This window comes from Biomphalaria glabrata, chromosome 1 (assembly GCF_947242115.1).
Source record: "Biomphalaria glabrata chromosome 1, xgBioGlab47.1, whole genome shotgun sequence".
Taxonomy (NCBI): Eukaryota; Metazoa; Mollusca; class Gastropoda; family Planorbidae; genus Biomphalaria; species Biomphalaria glabrata.
The window spans coordinates 19,101,269-19,119,109 of NC_074711.1; the positions used below are offsets into that span (position 1 = coordinate 19,101,269).

Here is a 17,841-nt window from a genome sequence, read left to right on the forward strand (position 1 = left end):
AGGGAAAAAGGAACAAAAGGTCAAAGGAGAAATGGTGTTTCAAAAATAAGGTTATTAAAGGGGCAGACTATAAACTTAGATTTCTTTTACAAAACCTTACGAAAAAAAATCCTTCAAGAGCTTTCTGGCGTGAGGCATGCAATCAGAAATAAATAAAGAGAGTGAAAGAATGAGATAAAGAGCGTGGAAAGCACAGAGAGAAAGAGAAGAGAGAGAGAGAGAGAGAGAGAGGAACAGAGAAGAGGAATAAAGAGAAAAACATATTGACAGTATTATTCAAACATTCACTTTTCTTTTTTTTCCCTTCTCAACACACACCTGAATCAACGACTCGACCCAATAACCGATCTGATATGCGCGCCTACTATTTATCTTGTCGTTCACGCCCATGTATCAGCGTATTTGAGATAAGTCTAGCCGGCACTCACACTCAGTCGTAGCTGGCGCTATCAGTGAGTAGTGAGAGTGAAGTCTCCGAGATACTCACCTACAAAACTATACACACACACACACGCGCGCACATATCATGTTACTAATGATCTAATTCTTCTTATAGATATAAAAAAAAAGAAAACTTCTCAAGGTTGTAATGATCTGGTTCTACTAATTAAAAGAAGCCCATCTTGGTGTATGTAAGTCTCTGACATAAGAAGACAATTTTTAATTAATTTTTTGAATACCTAAAGTTTGTTATTAAGCAATACGAGACCAGCAAAGTAGTCACACTACAAGTTCTCTACAACATGAAGTAAACAGAGTCGAGTAATAGTATAATATTTGAGTTCAGACTTAATAAGGCTTTACATTAACCCATGTTCAGTAAAAAAAGTTCCCCTCGCAGATCATGCGGTCTATAGGGCAGATGAGGTCAAGGTCATCTGGAGGTGAGGCAGCCGAGTGGTAAAGCGTTTGACTTCCTGGTGAAGACTGGGGGGGTTTAATTTCGAGATTCTTAGGGCGCCTTCCAGTTGTGGAAACGTAAAGGCGGTAGATCGTTGTGCTGGCCACATGACATCCTCCTTAACCGTGGGCCACAAAAACAGTTGTCAAGTGGACGTATGAAAATAACGAAACTGAAGCTTGAGATGGATTATGTGGATTATGTGGATGCGATAGTATTAATCATGTAAAAAGGCTTATGTTTATCTCTACATTTGGGTCCAGTACCAGTGTAGGTAGTAGTACCCTGTTGGTGTTTGTGTCTCTGTATGTGTGTGTGTAGTTATTATTCCAACAAGGCGAGACATTGCAAAACAAAAATTAGCTTAGAGACAAGTTGTATTGGATCATTTAGAACGTTGGGCTAAAAGTTAATCGTGCGGATTTTTTTTAAAAACATACTCAGGGAAATAGATAGATAGATAGAGAGATAGATTGATAGATAGATAGATAGATTGATAGATAGATAGATAGATAGATAGATTGATAGATAGATAGATTGATAGATTGATAGATTGATAGATAGATAGATAGATAGATAGATAGATAGATAGATAGATAGATAGATAGATAGATTGATAGTTAGATAGATAGATAGATAGATTGATAGATAGATAGATAGATAGATAGATAGATAGATAGATAGATAGATAGATAGATAGATAGATAGATAGATAGATAGAGAGAGAGAGAGAGAGAGAGAGAGAGATTGATAGATAGATAGATAGATTGATAGATAGATAGATAGATAGATAGATAGATAGATAGATAGATAGATAGATAGATAGATAGATAGATAGATAGATAGATAGAGAGAGAGAGAGAGAGAGAGAGATAGATTGATAGATAGATAGATAGATAGATAGATAGATAGATAGATAGAGAGAGAGAGAGAGAGAGAGAGAGATTGATAGATTGATAGATAGATAGATAGATAGATAGATAGATAGATAGATAGATAGATAGATAGATAGATAGATAGATAGATAGATAGATAGATAGACAGAAAAGAATAGAAAAAGACTAAAATACTCTTGACAACAACTTCTCTTTTATTGAGTTATTTGCTCTTAACAAGATACGACGCTAATTATTTATTTCACTCTATCGTTCAACAAACCCTATGACAACGACTCATAAAAATATACAAAGTTAGAAACAGCTACGACCGGTCACTCTGATATTTCACATTAAAGACGACATAATGAAATTTCTCTTAACGACATGATGGAGCAGTCTAAACCAGTTTCTCTGGAAATTAAGGCGGGGGAGGGTAGGGGTGATCACGTCATGTACAAAGTGGCTCAAAATCTTTAAATAGCTAGATCTAGCTTATAAGACAATGAATCAGGTAGTGAAAAATATGTTGGACTAACGAAGGCAATGTCCTGTTTCGAATTAACTTTGTAATATTTAGTGATTATATATTCTAGTCAAACAAGGTTTAAACCACTTTTAGCCTACTTAACGTAAAAATATGTTTTTCTGGTTTATGTTGTTATAATATTTATAAAATCAAACTATTTTAAAATACATTACCAGTATTTAGCGTCCTATATTTACCAAACCTTTAAAGAAAAGGACTATCGTTTTGTTTTAGAGGCACGCTTATTACAGAAACAGAAACCTTTGAAGTTTGGTCTTTCATTGATATTTCTAGTTCTTAAACAGAAAGAGGTTTTTAATGTTGTCAGTCAGATTTATATGTTAGAAATATTAACTAGATCTAGTCTTACAGAAACGATTTTATATGTATACAGTTTTAACTCATATCTAATAAGTATCCAAGTATCGATATATTGTATTATCTAGTATCAATCAATCAATCAATCTATCGATACATCTATCTATCTATCTATCTATCTATCTATCTATCTATCTATCTAACTAACTAATCTATTCCTCTCTCAAATTTGGCAGATGTAGGTCTTTGCAATCCAAGTTTAAACTAAATAGCGTGCTGTTATCAGAGCAAACCTTACATTATTAAAAAAAAAAAATTCTCCATCAAGAGCTGTGAACTGGTTTCTTACCAGCGTATAAAAACTTTCTGGGAAGTTACAGATAACATCGTTACTGTTGACTTTGAAACTGCCAGATTTAAACCTTTGCTCGTCTGACATAAATGTCAAGTTCTGTTTTATTGCAAGGAGGATTTTTTTTCCCTTTGTACGTACTTCTCGGTTTGTTTCTGTCTTGAAAAACATCATATCAGAAATAAAGAGAAAAAAAAGCTCTTAATAAAAATTACAATTAATAAAAATGTCGATGAATGTTTCATCTATTTAAAACTGATAATAGTAGGCCCAAAAATATTCGAAAAAATAGTCAAGCAATTAAAACAATCAAAGAAATGTAGGAACGTAAAGGAAGAGCATATTTCAATCTTACAGTTGACAAGCAAAAAAATATGTTCAGATCTAATAAAATACCAAACCGACGACTGTGTTTCAATCAAATATTTCTTTCCATTTAGGCTACGGACACACAGGATGAAAACATGGGAGTTTTTAAGACTTGCTTTTTTATTTATTAATGTAAGCGCTGTTAACTCAAACCAATCTGTCTTGCTGGTTCTAATTAGGAAACAATCAAAAGACTGAGTTTGTATTTTTTGAACAGATAAATCTCCGCGTGTACACTGATGGAGTGGGCCGGAAGGTAAAAGTCACCATTCTGTACAGGAGCCTGTTCTGTTGAACTTAGAATATGTCTTTCAAACTATTCTCAACTGTTCCTTTCAAATTCTGTACAGGAGCCTGTTCTGTTGAACTTAGAATATGTCTTTCAAACTATTCTCAACTGTTCCTTTCAAATTCTGTACAGGAGCCTGTTCTGTTGAACTTAGAATATGTCTTTCAAACTATTCTCAACTGTTCCTTTCAAATTCTGTACAGGAGCCTGTTCTGTTGAACTTAGAATATGTCTTTCAAACTATTCTCAACTGTTCCTTTCAAATTCTGTACAGGAGCCTGTTCTGTTGAACTTAGAATATGTCTTTCAAACTATTCTCAACTGTTCCTTTCAAATTCTGTACAGGAGCCTGTTCTGTTGAACTTAGAATATGTCTTTCAAACTATTCTCAACTGTTCCTTTCAAATTCTGTACAGGAGCCTGTTCTGTTGAACTTAGAATATGTCTTTCAAACTATTCTCAACTGTTCCTTTCAAATTCTGTACAGGAGCCTGTTCTGTTGAACTTAGAATATGTCTTTCAAACTATTCTCAACTGTTCCTTTCAAATTCTGTACAGGAGCCTGTTCTGTTGAACTTAGAATATGTCTTTCAAACTATTCTCAACTGTTCCTTTCAAATTCTGTACAGGAGCCTGTTCTGTTGAACTTAGAATATGTCTTTCAAACTATTCTCAACTGTTCCTTTCAAATTCTGTACAGGAGCCTGTTCTGTTGAACTTAGAATATGTATTTCAAACTATTCTCAACTGTTCCTTTCAAATTCTGTACAGGAGCCTGTTCTGTTGAACTTAGAATATGTCTTTCAAACTATTCTCAACTGTTCCTTTCAATAGAAATACAGGACAAATCGTTAGGGTGGAAAAATTAAATGGGGGGGGGGGGGGCGATTATAAAGCAAACTTAAGGTAAAAATTGTAATAATAATAATATTTTTAAAAAAAGGAAAATCTGCAACGGATATCAACATCACAATACCACTATCACAATACCACTATCCCATAATATCAGAAAAACTTAAAAAGAGAAAAAAATATAAAACAACCTAAACATTGAGATCAAGCAACTATGGAAGCTTTGTAAAATAACCAAATACCCTGTTGTTATATCAACCGAGGGAATAATGACAACTGACCTCAACAACATATTCGAAGCCCTAAAACATTTTTACGAAGATCCTCGTCACCTGCAGACCTGCCACATCATCCTAAAATTTCTCAGCCGACACTGTTAGGGGAACTACAATCAATTCTGTTTCACGAAGCTCGACCCTAGCAGCGAATGAAAATTAATTCCTTTCTACAATAATAAGACATTTGTGTCTGTCGACATCTTTGTTGTTTGCTAGATCAATTTCACTTGCATGTAGAGCTTAGAGCAGCAGATCTTAACCTGTGGGTCGCGAGTTGGGGGTTGAATGACGATTTCACAGCGTTCGCCTGACACCAACGGACACCAATATTAAAATCTCTTCTGACGACTAAAACTAGACATTCAACAAAGTGTTTCCGTTGGGAATAACTTGGATTTTTTAAAATTATTATTAAAATTGTCACTTGAGGATAAATGTTGCATACAACTGAATCAGGCCGATTTCAAACATTTTAATTGTTAAAGCATAAATAGGTTTCCAATACAGTCCATCATTTGGTGTGTTACGTCACTGCGATATCATGGATATTAATTAATATTTCTTTTGTGCAGATTTAGTCTAGTCGTGATGTCATTGAAAAGCACTTCCGTTTATAGTTAGTAACACGCCATTGCTTATGTAGTTCCTGTTATTGAAGATATGTTTGTATTGTTATGACTTTGCCATGCGCACCGCCATCCAAGATAGTGCAGAAGGAAGGTGCGCACTATCAGTGACCAAACAAGTCGGATGTTGACATAAGAGACTAACGATTTCTGCCCAAGTCGAGAGCCAATATGGAGATGTTGTATTCAAGGCAGATGCCCCTTTGTGTTTGTCATGTCTTAGTGTAAATAAACGTCTATGTCTCGTTGAGTTGCCTCCCTTAAGTTATTACAATTGGTCTCAGAAGTGGGATTATAGGCGACTCAACGAGAGGAGGTAGGATTCTAGCACAATGGCATCTTTGAAACAACTAGACCAGCTTTTAGTTAAAGAGCTAAGGCAGGAACTTCGTTACAGACGTCTGAAGCTTGGTGGTAGCAAGGAGGTGCTTACAGCTCGTCTCCGGCAAGCCCTAATTGATGAAGACGAAGATCCGGAGACCTACCTATTTGAAATTGAACCGGAGATTTATGAGCTTATTGGCAAGATAAATGAAGGTATTGATGCAATGTGTGAACAAATGAACAGTATGGGGAACAAGATAGATAAAATGGTGTCTCAGCTGAAAGAAGGAGTAGACTCGTTGGTAAAGGAGCAGTTGCCTGTAGACTCGTTGGTCAAGAAGTTGCGTGGTCAAGACTGTGGTTGCACAAACAGTGGTGACGGAGACGCTGGGGATTTGAGCGCCGTCTGTGTCTGTGTTGTGGGCAAGTCTTGTGGTTGTGACTTTCAAGACGAGAAACGTGATGGCGATTGCTGTGATGATCTCAACGGGATGTACCGAATCGAACGGAAAGAGACAAATGAAGAAACTGAAGTCTGTTATGTGCCTGAAGCGTTTGTTCCTGTTGTACCTGTTACCATTACCTCAATGAGCCGGACAGAACAAGACAACGTTGGGTCTGCGTTCAAGCCTGTTGCTGTGGACTTTAAAGACCTCTTCCGGTGCCTACGAAGGAAATTCGAAGCTCGACAACTGCATCCAGAAGTTTACCATGAATTATACTTGCGGCGCATCACACATAGAATTTAGATGCCAAGAAAACCACCAACAGGGCATATGTACTTCTACCATCATCATCGACATTGGCATAGATGAATGTCAATCAAACCACTCTAAATCTGAGCTGTCAAGAGGAAGACATTTTCCACTTGAACCTGAAGAGACCTATCTTCTGGACGTAAGACTGTTGTCTGAGGATGACTGCGGTGTATTGGACTTTGCTTGCAACGTGGCTGCAAGCGAACCTGCAGCTCCCTTGAGAGGCGTCTGTCGGGAAGGTCTGCTGAGACAGCGTGTCCGATCAACGGCTGTGCTGAAGAAAACAGTGCTTGACCCTATCTCTTTGTGTGGCAAACGGCCAGGTCATTATCGCAACAACAGCCTGGTCAACTGGAGAAAGAGAAAGCGGCACTGGAAGAAAACAATGCGGATGGCCTCGTGGGGAACACGCTCCCTGCCGCCTGTGGCTCCCACTGATCGACCTCCACCTGAACTGTCAAACCTCAGCTGCAGTGTTTCTTTTCGGGACGAAAAGTGCTAAGACGGGGGCAATGTTATGACTTTGCCTTGCGCACCGCCATCCAAGATAGTGTAGAAGGAAGGTGCGCACTATCAGTGACCAGACAAGTCGGATGTTGACATAAGAGACTAACGATTTCCGCCCAAGTCGAGAGCCAATATGGAGATGTTGTATTCAAGGCAGATGCCCCTTTGTGTTTGTCATGTCTCAGTGTAAATAAACGTCTATGTCTCGTTGAGTTGCCTCCCTTAAGTTATTACAGTATTATCATTGAAGAACCTTTGAAAATTGATCTGACAGAAAAGAACGTCAAGAAAAGAAAATATAAGGATGATTTTGTACGGTAACATTTTGCTCCAATAGTTACAGAAGGAATTGAAAAATTCCATTGCGTCATTTGTAGCGAAGTTTTATTAGCCGAAACTGTGGAGGCAAACAAACTGGAACGCGATTTCAGGATTTGTTTTCAAAGAGCTGTCTTGGGTTTGATGCGCCAACAATGTTCTGTTTCCGCTATTTCACACTGAAGACAGGTGGCTGTCGAGAGGCAAAGATCTAAATGTGTTGTTTTTTTATCTACGTGACCAATTCAAACATTGTTTTTATTAGAAAGCGAAACCACAGAAGCACCTTTATAAACGATACATATTTATAATGTGTAGCCATCAATAGTTATAAAATTGAACACGAAATATATATATATGAAATACTACAAGTCTACTTTGATTGTACGTACGACAATGCTTTCATAGTTTCTATTTCATTTTCCCGCCCACTTTTTACATTCAATATCGTCTGCTCTCTCTTCTTTATTGGATATTTGAAAAGCTTTGTTTTTGTGTCACCAGAGTTTCAGATAAGGAACTCATCAAGTGTTCCTAATTCATGCTCACTTTCTAGAACTGATCCAAAAAAATATGACAGAAATCATTGACGGCGCTAACTTCTACATCTACTAGGTAATCCCAACGCTCAAAAAGGGGGGGGGTATGTTTTCTGATTTTCCTAGAGGATGGCTGCCTGGCAGTGCGGTTTGCGCTCTCGAATTTCGTTCGGTTGTCTCCATGAGCCTAGATTCATACCCTGCCCGGTGCCACTCCCAGTCGACTTGCGAGAGATTTGGACTAGGAAGTAAATTATTTTTAACTCTGGAGGAACATCCGAAACATTAGGCAAACATTTTCCAAACATTTTGCAACAAACTTCAACACGGCAAGGCAGTTGTGGCTGCGAAGGACAGAGAGATAGGCCCAACCCTCGTCAAGATGTTTCACTAGGCTGACAAGCTCCCCAATGATCCTGGCACTAGTTAACCGCCTTCCCTTGTCATTTAAAGTTGTTGCGCCACGTATTTTAACCCAAACTAAACAAGCAGACAAGGATCAGGGCTGGGCTGTCAGAGGCTATTTTAAAACCTATGCCACCTAGATGTCGGGTACTTATGTTCAAATATCTAGTGCAATGTGGCTTTCTAATGATAAGACTATCTTGAAATGGAGCTTGGTCACGTGTTAGTCTTCCTCTGAAGTACCTCTGCCTTTCTTGACTGTACAATTGTATCAGTATTGGAGTAGTACTGTCTTGGTTTTATTTCCTTATCACAGAAGATAGACAACACACACACACACAAACTTGACTTTCCTTGTGAGTTTAATTAAAAGAGCTCAGGAAGCTCAGGAGTTTCTCTTTGTCTCTTGGTATTTTCTTTTGTTGTCGTTTTCTTATTGAGCTCCTATAATCTTTCTGTCTCTCTTGTGTAGCCTAGCACTGCTTTTGTTTCTTGATCAGACGTACACTCACACACACACACACACAACTTTTTTTCTCTTAATAAATAGTCATTGTTTTCTTCACGTCCCCTTTCTCTACACGCTACTTTTTAAAATTCACTCCTGCTTTCTCTCCATCTCTCTCTCTCTCTCCACATTTCTCCCATTTTAAAATTGTATCAGACAGAACTATTTTTTTCAACTAAAATAATGTCCCAGATAACACAGGACTCATCATGACCTCGCCACATTATTAATTATTGCTAAAAACAAAAATGAGTTTACCCATGGGGATGAAAATTCCAGAACTCCGATTGACAGATAGTCCATTAAATTAAGATCATCATTGATAGGATCGAAATCAACGCGTGCTCTGCGAGATGTTCTACACGTGAAGGTCAGGGTGTCATAGCAGTTATGAAATAGTCTCAAAGTTAAGAATATTTTCAGTTTCAATGTTACACACACAAAAAAAGATTGGGGGATCAACAGGATGTACCGAATAGCCTTTGTGTATTTCTTTCCGAAATCAAACCAATCAATAGCATCAAAAAACATGGACCGCACTCCTTATGACCCCATTAGATCTATAGAATTTAAATCAATATATCAAATCAATATATCAATGTCACCATCAATCTCGATAAATCAGTGCGACTCGAACAATAATTCAAATTGTCAAAGCTTCTCGTGCTCTGCTGTTGTTTAAAGTATGATAACACTAGTTGTCACTTGATCTAATTCTGAGCTTCTGGAACATGGAATGTTACATTCAAACATTATGTACCAAAAGTCATTTATGAGCTGCCATATCAGTAGCATCGTTTCAAATGTTTACAGACAATTGTTTTTCGTAACACTAAGTAAGAAGTAAGAAGTCGCGGAGGCTGCGTGGTAAAGAACTTAGCATCCGAACCGGGGATCCCGGGTTTGAATCCATGTGAAGACTGGGATTTTTAATTTCGGGATCCTAATGGCACCTCTGAGTCCACCCAGTTCTAATGGGTACCTGACATTAGTTTGGAAAAAGTAAAGGCGGTTGGTCGTTGTGCTGGCCACGTGACACCCTAGTTAGCCATGTGCCACAGAAACATCTTTACAAGGTCTGAAAGTGAAACTTTACTTTTCTTTTCACTTTTCTTTTCACTTTTCTTTTTACTAAAAACATTTTTTTTTCAAGACGGAGAATAAATTCATCAAGTCTCTGAACTGTCGTCTCGGTGGTCTCGGGTTTGAATCTTGCCCGCTGCCGTCCTGCGGGAGGTTTGAACTAGGATGAAACACTCTTCGATTCGGATGGAACATGCGAAACATGTCAAACAGAACAAAAACAAAACAAACACGTGATTCTAGAAAGAAATAATCCACAAATACTCCACAAATACTCCACAAATACTGCACAAATGCTGCACAAATGCTGCACAAATACTCCACAAATACTGCACAAATGCTGCACAAATACTCCACAAATACTGCACAAATACTCCACAAATGCTGCACAAATACTCCACAAATACTGCACAAATGCTGCACAAATACTCCACAAATACTGCACAAATGCTGCACAAATACTCCACAAATACTGCACAAATGCTGCACAAATACTCCACAAATACTGCGCAAATGCTGCACAAATACTCCACAAATACTGCGCAAATGTTGCACAAATACTGCACAAATGCTGCACAAATACTCCACAAATACTGCACAAATGCTGCACAAATACTCCACAAATACTCCACAAATACTCCACAAATGCTGCACAAATACTCCACAAATACTCCACAAATACTCCACAAATACTCCACAAATGCTGCACAAATACTCCACAAATACTGTAATGAAACCAAATTTTGAACAAAAATTCAATCTCTTCTCCTCCTTGCTTACTTAGCCTTAGTTCCTCCTGTTGCGTCTGGCGCAAAGGGTGAAATGTTCTCGCCACAGAGATCGGTAGCAGGCGACTTCCAAAGCCACTTCCCAACTAGTACCTCCGAATTGTAGATCTTCACCGTGTTAGACGTGGGCGTGTCTTAGCGTTCATCTTCTAGGCCTCCATCTTTTGGGTTGGTTTTTGGTCAACGTGTTTCGTCGTGGCCGAGGAGTGCCCCCCCCCCCCATCGTGTGGAGAAAGATTTCTCTATTGATGACAGGATTTCTATATGTTAGGTCTCGGCTGCTACTCTGCCATCGCTGCTAAGTCACATTTAGTCTCTTTTCTGCATCTTCCCCTATTGACAACAACTGTAAGAAAGGATTTTAGTTGGCACACAGATCCAGAATAAAGTTACAAGTTATAGACGATTAAGATAGATATAGATAGATAAATAGATAGATAAGATAAGATAAGATAAGATAGATAGATAGATAGATAGATAGGATAAGATAGGATAAGATAAGATAAGATAGAAAGGAAAGCAGACAAAGATACTATATGTACGAAAAAACAAAAAAAAAAAAAGAAAATGCAATGGCCTTGTAAACGCATCGATCTATATGTGTGTGAGTTTGTATGTATATAATTATGTTCGCGTGTATGCATGTGTGTGTTTATGCCCATGGGCCCAGATTCATGTCGCCACACAATTGGATCTTGAAATGTGTCATCCTTCAGTTTCGTGCTGCCCATTGGTTCATTCCCATGTCACGTGACTGGTAAATGTATACTTTCTATCACCCAGGCCATGTCATTAGCCCAATCTATGAACTTGTCAAACGATGCAGGCACGTGATAAAATAACTTAGCGTGTATTGAATGTTGATTCCTGTTATAACATGCCAGATCCTAACGCTTTCTATGAGAATAGTTTATCTGCAATCATATCTGGTTTGTCAACGACACCCGGAATCAGTGTATTTAGTGCAATTTGTATCAGCGAAAACCCAGACTATCACACATGAAATGTTAAGGCAAAACAACAACAACAAAAATAATTTTTTAAATGAATTTAAAAAAAAACGACAGTATTATTCCAATATACACCAATCACTCCAGATTTAGTTCGGGAAAAGTTAATGCGGTTGGGCGTTATGCTGGCCACATGATACCCTCGTTAATCGTGGACCACAGAAACAGATGACCTTTACATCATCTGCCCTATAGATAGCAGTGTGAAGGTGGAACTTTTTTTTTTTTTTTTTTTTTTTTTTAAATTTAGATTTAGTGCAATATAAGACGATTAAAGATAATAGATAGATTATCGTGTCTTATCTTATCTATCTATCTAATCTATCTAATCTATCTAATCTATTTATCTATCTATCTTTTTATCTATCTATCTTATCTTATCTTATCTTATCCTATCTTATCTTATCTTATCTTATCTTATCTTATCTATCTATCTATCTATCTATCTATATCTATCTTAATCGTCTATAACTTGTAACTTTATCTGGATAGATAGACAGACAGATAGATAGATAGATGGATAGATAGATAGATAGATAGATAGACTGATTGATTGATTGATTGATTGATGACATGCCATTATAAAGAACTGTGACTAGCTGGTTTTGAACCTCAGCTGCTGTGATAGGTGGGAAGAGGACTAGAAGAGAGGCCTTATCCTTCCCACCTTTAACATAATAAACCAAGAAAAGTTTTTTGAAACACTTATATTACAACGCACTAAAAAGTAGAATTTTAAAAAAGCGTTGTGTGTACTTAGTTTGGCTTAGAATGAGTTCAGGTGAAACTCACAGCGCTTTTCTGTTTCTACGTCTTAGTGGTTTTTAATGTAAGCTTTTTAGTATTTATTATTATTATTATTATCTCTACGTCGCTTAGCCATGCAGGACAAGACGCACACGCGCCGACTCTCTATCCCTCGATGAAAAAGTCATAGAAAGATAACACTTTTATTTCTGCAAGTCGGACTAGAGTTACCCCACGCGGCTCAGAAAAAAAAAAGAGGGGGGGGGGGAACAAGTAATCTTCGCTGTATATATAATTCTCTACGTCGCTCAACTACCCATCGTCACTAAAAAGCGGAGTATGCTACGCCACGGGTCGGCTCGTTATTATTATTTATTATTATTATTATTATTATTATTATTAAGCCAATTATTAATTATTTTGCTCTTTATTAGTTTAGCCTTTTTTAAAGATACTTTAGCGTATGCTTCAGACATTAGTATTATATACTTTATAGAGTGCAACGATTGTTCACCGGCAAAAACCAAAAGGCAGGCGCCCCAAAGGCAGACCACGAGTTACGGTGGCTTCATGACGTAGAGGCAGATCTACAACAGCTAAAAGTAATAGTCCGGGCATGGAGTCGTAAAGAACAGGATACATTGGATTCTCAGCACGTGCTAAAGCAGGCTAGATTACCTTATAAGCTGTAACTCTGGTATAAGTTATAAGTATTTACTAGTATATTTGTAGAAAGATAAATGATTTGTGAAAATTATAATTAAGACAGTGTTAATTAGAAAATCCATTACAAAGATTTCTTTATAACTGCATGCAGTCATTGATATAATCTTGTACTTAACACACAGTCATTGATATAATCTTTGCATTATCATTTAATTAAAAACAATATCGCCTAATTCTATACACAAGGCCTATCTCCCCTTAGCTTAGAACATTTTTTATAGAAAAATAAAATAAATTAATTACGACTAACTGATAAAATAACAGGAGGATTGTTTTTAATGATTCATGTGTTGTCATAGAATATGAGCTTGTATGCAGATTTATATGACGATTGGATGAGTAGAAGGGGGTGACAAATCGATTGCAAAATTGTAAACAATGTACAAGAAAGTTACAGAGTGAGTTGTGAAAAAAAGAGTTTTGGATCATCTCAAGTTTCCACAACGAGACCAATGAAATAGCGCACATAATAGATCAAGTTGGTCGCTGTCATGTCTGTAGTAGAAGAACGTGTTTGTGACCTAAGTGATGGTGGTTGGTCAATGTCATGTCTGTAGTAGAAGAACGTGTTTGTGACCTAAGTGATGGTGGTTGGTCGCTGTCATGTCTGTAGTAGAAGAACGTATTTGTGACCTAAGTGATGGTGGTTGGTCGCTGTCATGTCTGTAGTAGAAGATCGTGTTTGTGACCTAAGTGATGGTGGTTAGTCACTGTCATGTCTGTAGTAGAAGAACGTGTTTGTGACCTAAGTGATGGTGGTTGGTCGCTGTCATGTCTGTAGTAGAAGAACGTGTTTGTGACCTAAGTGATGGTGGTTGGTCGCTGTCATGTCTGTAGTAGAAGATCGTGTTTGTGACCTAAGTGATGGTGGTTGGTCGCTGTCATGTCTGTAGTAGAAGGTCTAGTTTGTGACCTAAGTGATGGTAGTTGGTCGCTGTCATGTCTGTAGTAGAAGATCGTGTTTGTGACCTAAGTGATGGTGGTTGGTCGCTGTCATGTCTGTAGTAGAAGATCGTGTTTGTGACCTAACTGATGGTGGTTGGTCGCTGTCATGTCTGTAGTAGAAGATCGTGTTTGTGACCTAAGTGATGGTGGTTGGTCGCTGTCATGTCTGTAGTAGAAGAACGTGTTTGTGACCTAAGTGATGGTGGTTGGTCGCTGTCATGTCTGTAGTAGAAGATCGTGTTTGTGACCTAACTGATGGTGGTTGGTCGCTGTCATGTCTGTAGTAGAAGGTCGTGTTTGTGACCTAAGTGATGGTAGTTGGTCGCTGTCATGTCTGTAGTAGAAGATCGTGTTTGTGACCTAAGTGATGGTGGTTGGTCGCTGTCATGTCTGTAGTAGAAGATCGTGTTTGTGACCTAACTGATGGTGGTTGGTCGCTGTCATGTCTGTAGTAGAAGATCGTGTTTGTGACCTAAGTGATGGTGGTTGGTCGCTGTCTCGTCTGTAGTAGAAGAACGTGTTTGTGACCTAAGTGATGGTGGTTGGTCGCTGTCATGTTTGTAGTAGAAGATCGTGTTTGTGACCTAACTGATGGTGGTTCGTCGCTGTCATGTCTGTAGTAGAAGATCGTGTTTGTGACCTAAGTGATGGTGGTTGGTCGCTGTCATGTCTGTAGTAGAAGAACGTGTTTGTGACCTAAGTGATGGTGGTTGGTCGCTGTCATGTCTGTAGTAGAAGAACGTGTTTGTGACCTAAGTGATGGTGGTTGGTCGCTGTCATGTCTGTAGTAGAAGAACGTGTTTGTGACCTAAGTGATGGTGGTTGGTCGCTGTCATGTCTGTAGTAGAAGATCGTGTTTGTGACCTAAGTGATGGTGGTTGGTCGCTGTCATGTCTGTAGTAGAAGAACGTGTTTGTGACCTAAGTGATGGTGGTTGGTCGCTGTCATGTCTGTAGTAGAAGAACGTGTTTGTGACCTAAGTGATGGTGGTTGGTCGCTGTCATGTCTGTAGTAGAAGATCGTGTTTGTGACCTAAGTGATGGTGGTTGGTCGCTGTCATGTCTGTAGTAGAAGATCGTGTTTGTGACCTAAGTGATGGTGGTTGGTCGCTGTCATGTCTGTAGTAGAAGATCGTGTTTGTGACCTAAGTGATGGTGGTTGGTCGCTGTCATGTCTGTAGTAGAAGATCGTGTTTGTGACCTAAGTGATGGTGGTTGGTCGCTGTCATGTCTGTAGTAGAAGAACGTGTTTGTGACCTAAGTGATGGTGGTTGGTCGCTGTCATGTCTGTAGTAGAAGAACGTGTTTGTGACCTAAGTGATGGACGCAATCCTCCCCACCCCCCCCCCACCTTTTTTTTTGTTAGGCCTATATGTCAGCATAGTGAAAACTTGATTAAACTTATGTTGTTATGTTGTTATGTTGTAGGTACACCACCTCTGAGCACCTGTTGCGAATGCGAAGGTGATTGTTTTTGATGTCGTTGTCGATGAGATTTATCACAAAGTTGCACTCGCTTGGTGTGGTTAAACTGCGCCGCGCAGTGCTAGTGTGGTCACGCTAATAGAGAAAAGATAGATCAAGCTGACAGAAGGGAGTCTGGTCAACATTCCTGGTGAAAGCTTCCTTTCTTGTATGTTTTAAAGATTATAATTGCTGTCATCTTGTTTTGATGCATGCTGTTTAAGTCCCATGGTTCAACATGTCATACTATTTTGATATCACAACTATAGCTACTCGGAACTACTGGTCTTAAGTCATATGTCTTATGTATTACAAATCCTTGTGAATGTGCATATATGCACACATCTATAGTGCTACGATTTAACAGTACTATAGTTACAAGGAGATGAAATATCAAGTTACTTTTCATTTTTTTTTATTCAGCACTATTATAAAATAGATACCGGTAGTTTAAAATGTTGTGTGGTAAACAGATATTGTTTGTTCAAGAATGTTTACATAAGTGTTACTGAGTAGCATCAAATAGAAGGCTTCTGAAAACATCGTTCTATGATTTACTGCAGTCATTTCACACGTTGTAGACAAAACGTCTGACAGTGATTAGACAGCGAGACGTCTGCTACTTCATTCATCATATGTATATTTACAAAAGCTAGACTATAATTTTAAAAAATTGTGCGAACATCCAAAAGCGCGATGATAATGAGGGCGGTTAGAGTATGAACTGTAAAAAATGTGGCAGCAGACAAAATGGAAAACAACTAAATGACAGCCATTCAGTGACATGCCCCCCCCCCCCAACCTGTTACTGTTGGCAGGGGGGGGGGGGGTAGTAGGTCCCACGTCTGTAATTTCTAGGTCACATTACTTTTTAAAAAAAGTAATCTTACCATTTATTTGGATTCAATTCTTTAACACTTAAATCTAGATTAATGATTTTTATAAACGTCCTCTTCTGGTCGTGTGGTAGGTGCGAGTTCAAACCCTTTCCTCTACGATCTCTTGCCGTCAAGCATGAAGTATGGTCTAAGACAAACCTGCTATCTTCTTGGTTTTTTTTTTTTATTTCTGAAGGAAACTTTGAAACAATGCAAAAAACATAGACATTAGGCTTTAAACTGGCTCCTCATTTATAATCAAGGCAAAACAATATCATATATCTTATATTCCTAGTCTACCTGGCAACACGGTGTCACAGCTGTCTTACTTTTGATTAACAAACAGTGGCCAGATTTAGTAGCATTCAAGCCAAAGAAGGAGACTTTGGCGTAAAAAAAAACGGGGGTGGGGGGTGTATAAAGAACTGAATACTGATCTGAAATTAATAAAAAATATTACGATACAACAAAATATTTCTCATAAAATTACTAGAATTAGAGTCTACATCTTAGCCTAATCGTTGTCAATCCTTTAATCCTTCTAAACACATTAGTTTTACATTAATTTTTCATTTGTTTTATTATAATTAGGGGCAAAATCAAAATAATAGAGTTGATATACATAATTATTTTGTTTAGAAGATCTAGATATCTATATGAGATCTTTACCTTTAAAACAAGTGCTAAATATCCACATCAAGTCTTTGGGAAAGTCAAAGTTATGTTGAAAGTTTATAAACTGTTGCAAACTTCGCAAACCTTTAAAGTCTTCCACAGTACTGTGTTTTCGCGGTCAGCTCGCGTGACGATGGATGCGCGGCACGGTGGGAAGAAGAAAAACAAAAGCGAGGCGAGGCAAGTGCAAGAGCGGGTAACACAGAGTTGTCTTATCGATCTTCCTCAAAATTTTCCTAGTTATGTCCCCTTGTCACACAATCTGCGGTATAGCTAGCTTCACACCTGTGATGGTAAAAGGATGGATTACCTTTTTTCCGATAACTGTAATTCATGATATAATATGCACATTGGTTAGCATTGCTTTATTCTTATTGTCTGCTTTCATACTGTCATTTGTGTTGCCTGAAGTATGAAGAGAAATTATTTTAGTGTTCTCATCAACAGGCATAGACAGAATCTGGCAGGTATGAATGGTCTCTCCACGAGCTAGTGCAGGTGGCGTTTGACCGGGTGAAGTGAACTTTTTTTATTGCTTCATGAAACACAACTTAATTGGGGGGGAGGGTGAATGAAGATAATCACAACGAGCGAGATTCGTAACTTTAAATTCGAAGACACTGAGAGTGAACAAAAGTATTTTTACAATGACGCCGCTGATCCAAGATTCAAGACCTAGGAACGATATCTAAATGATAAAAAAAATTACAAATAAAAAAAAAAAACAACAACACTAGACTCTTTAGTCTATACCTTAAATACACCAATAGTTTTGGAT

General features: G+C 38.1%; 1 protein-coding gene across 3 annotated transcripts in view; it reads right to left on the reverse strand.

Annotated features, from left to right (window-relative positions):
* The window catches only part of LOC106058138 (calcitonin gene-related peptide type 1 receptor-like), a 194,744-nt gene that overhangs the window by 168,295 nt on the left and 8,608 nt on the right, over window positions 1-17,841 (reverse strand). For 2 of the 3 annotated variants that reach the window (XM_056026550.1, XM_056026572.1), the window contains exon 1: window positions 17,058-17,201. The exons of the other annotated variant lie outside the window; for it this stretch is intronic. The gene's annotated coding sequence lies outside the window, so the exon portion shown is untranslated. Of the gene's footprint in view, window positions 1-17,057; window positions 17,202-17,841 lie in introns of those variants that run through there. 3 annotated transcript variants of the gene reach the window in all.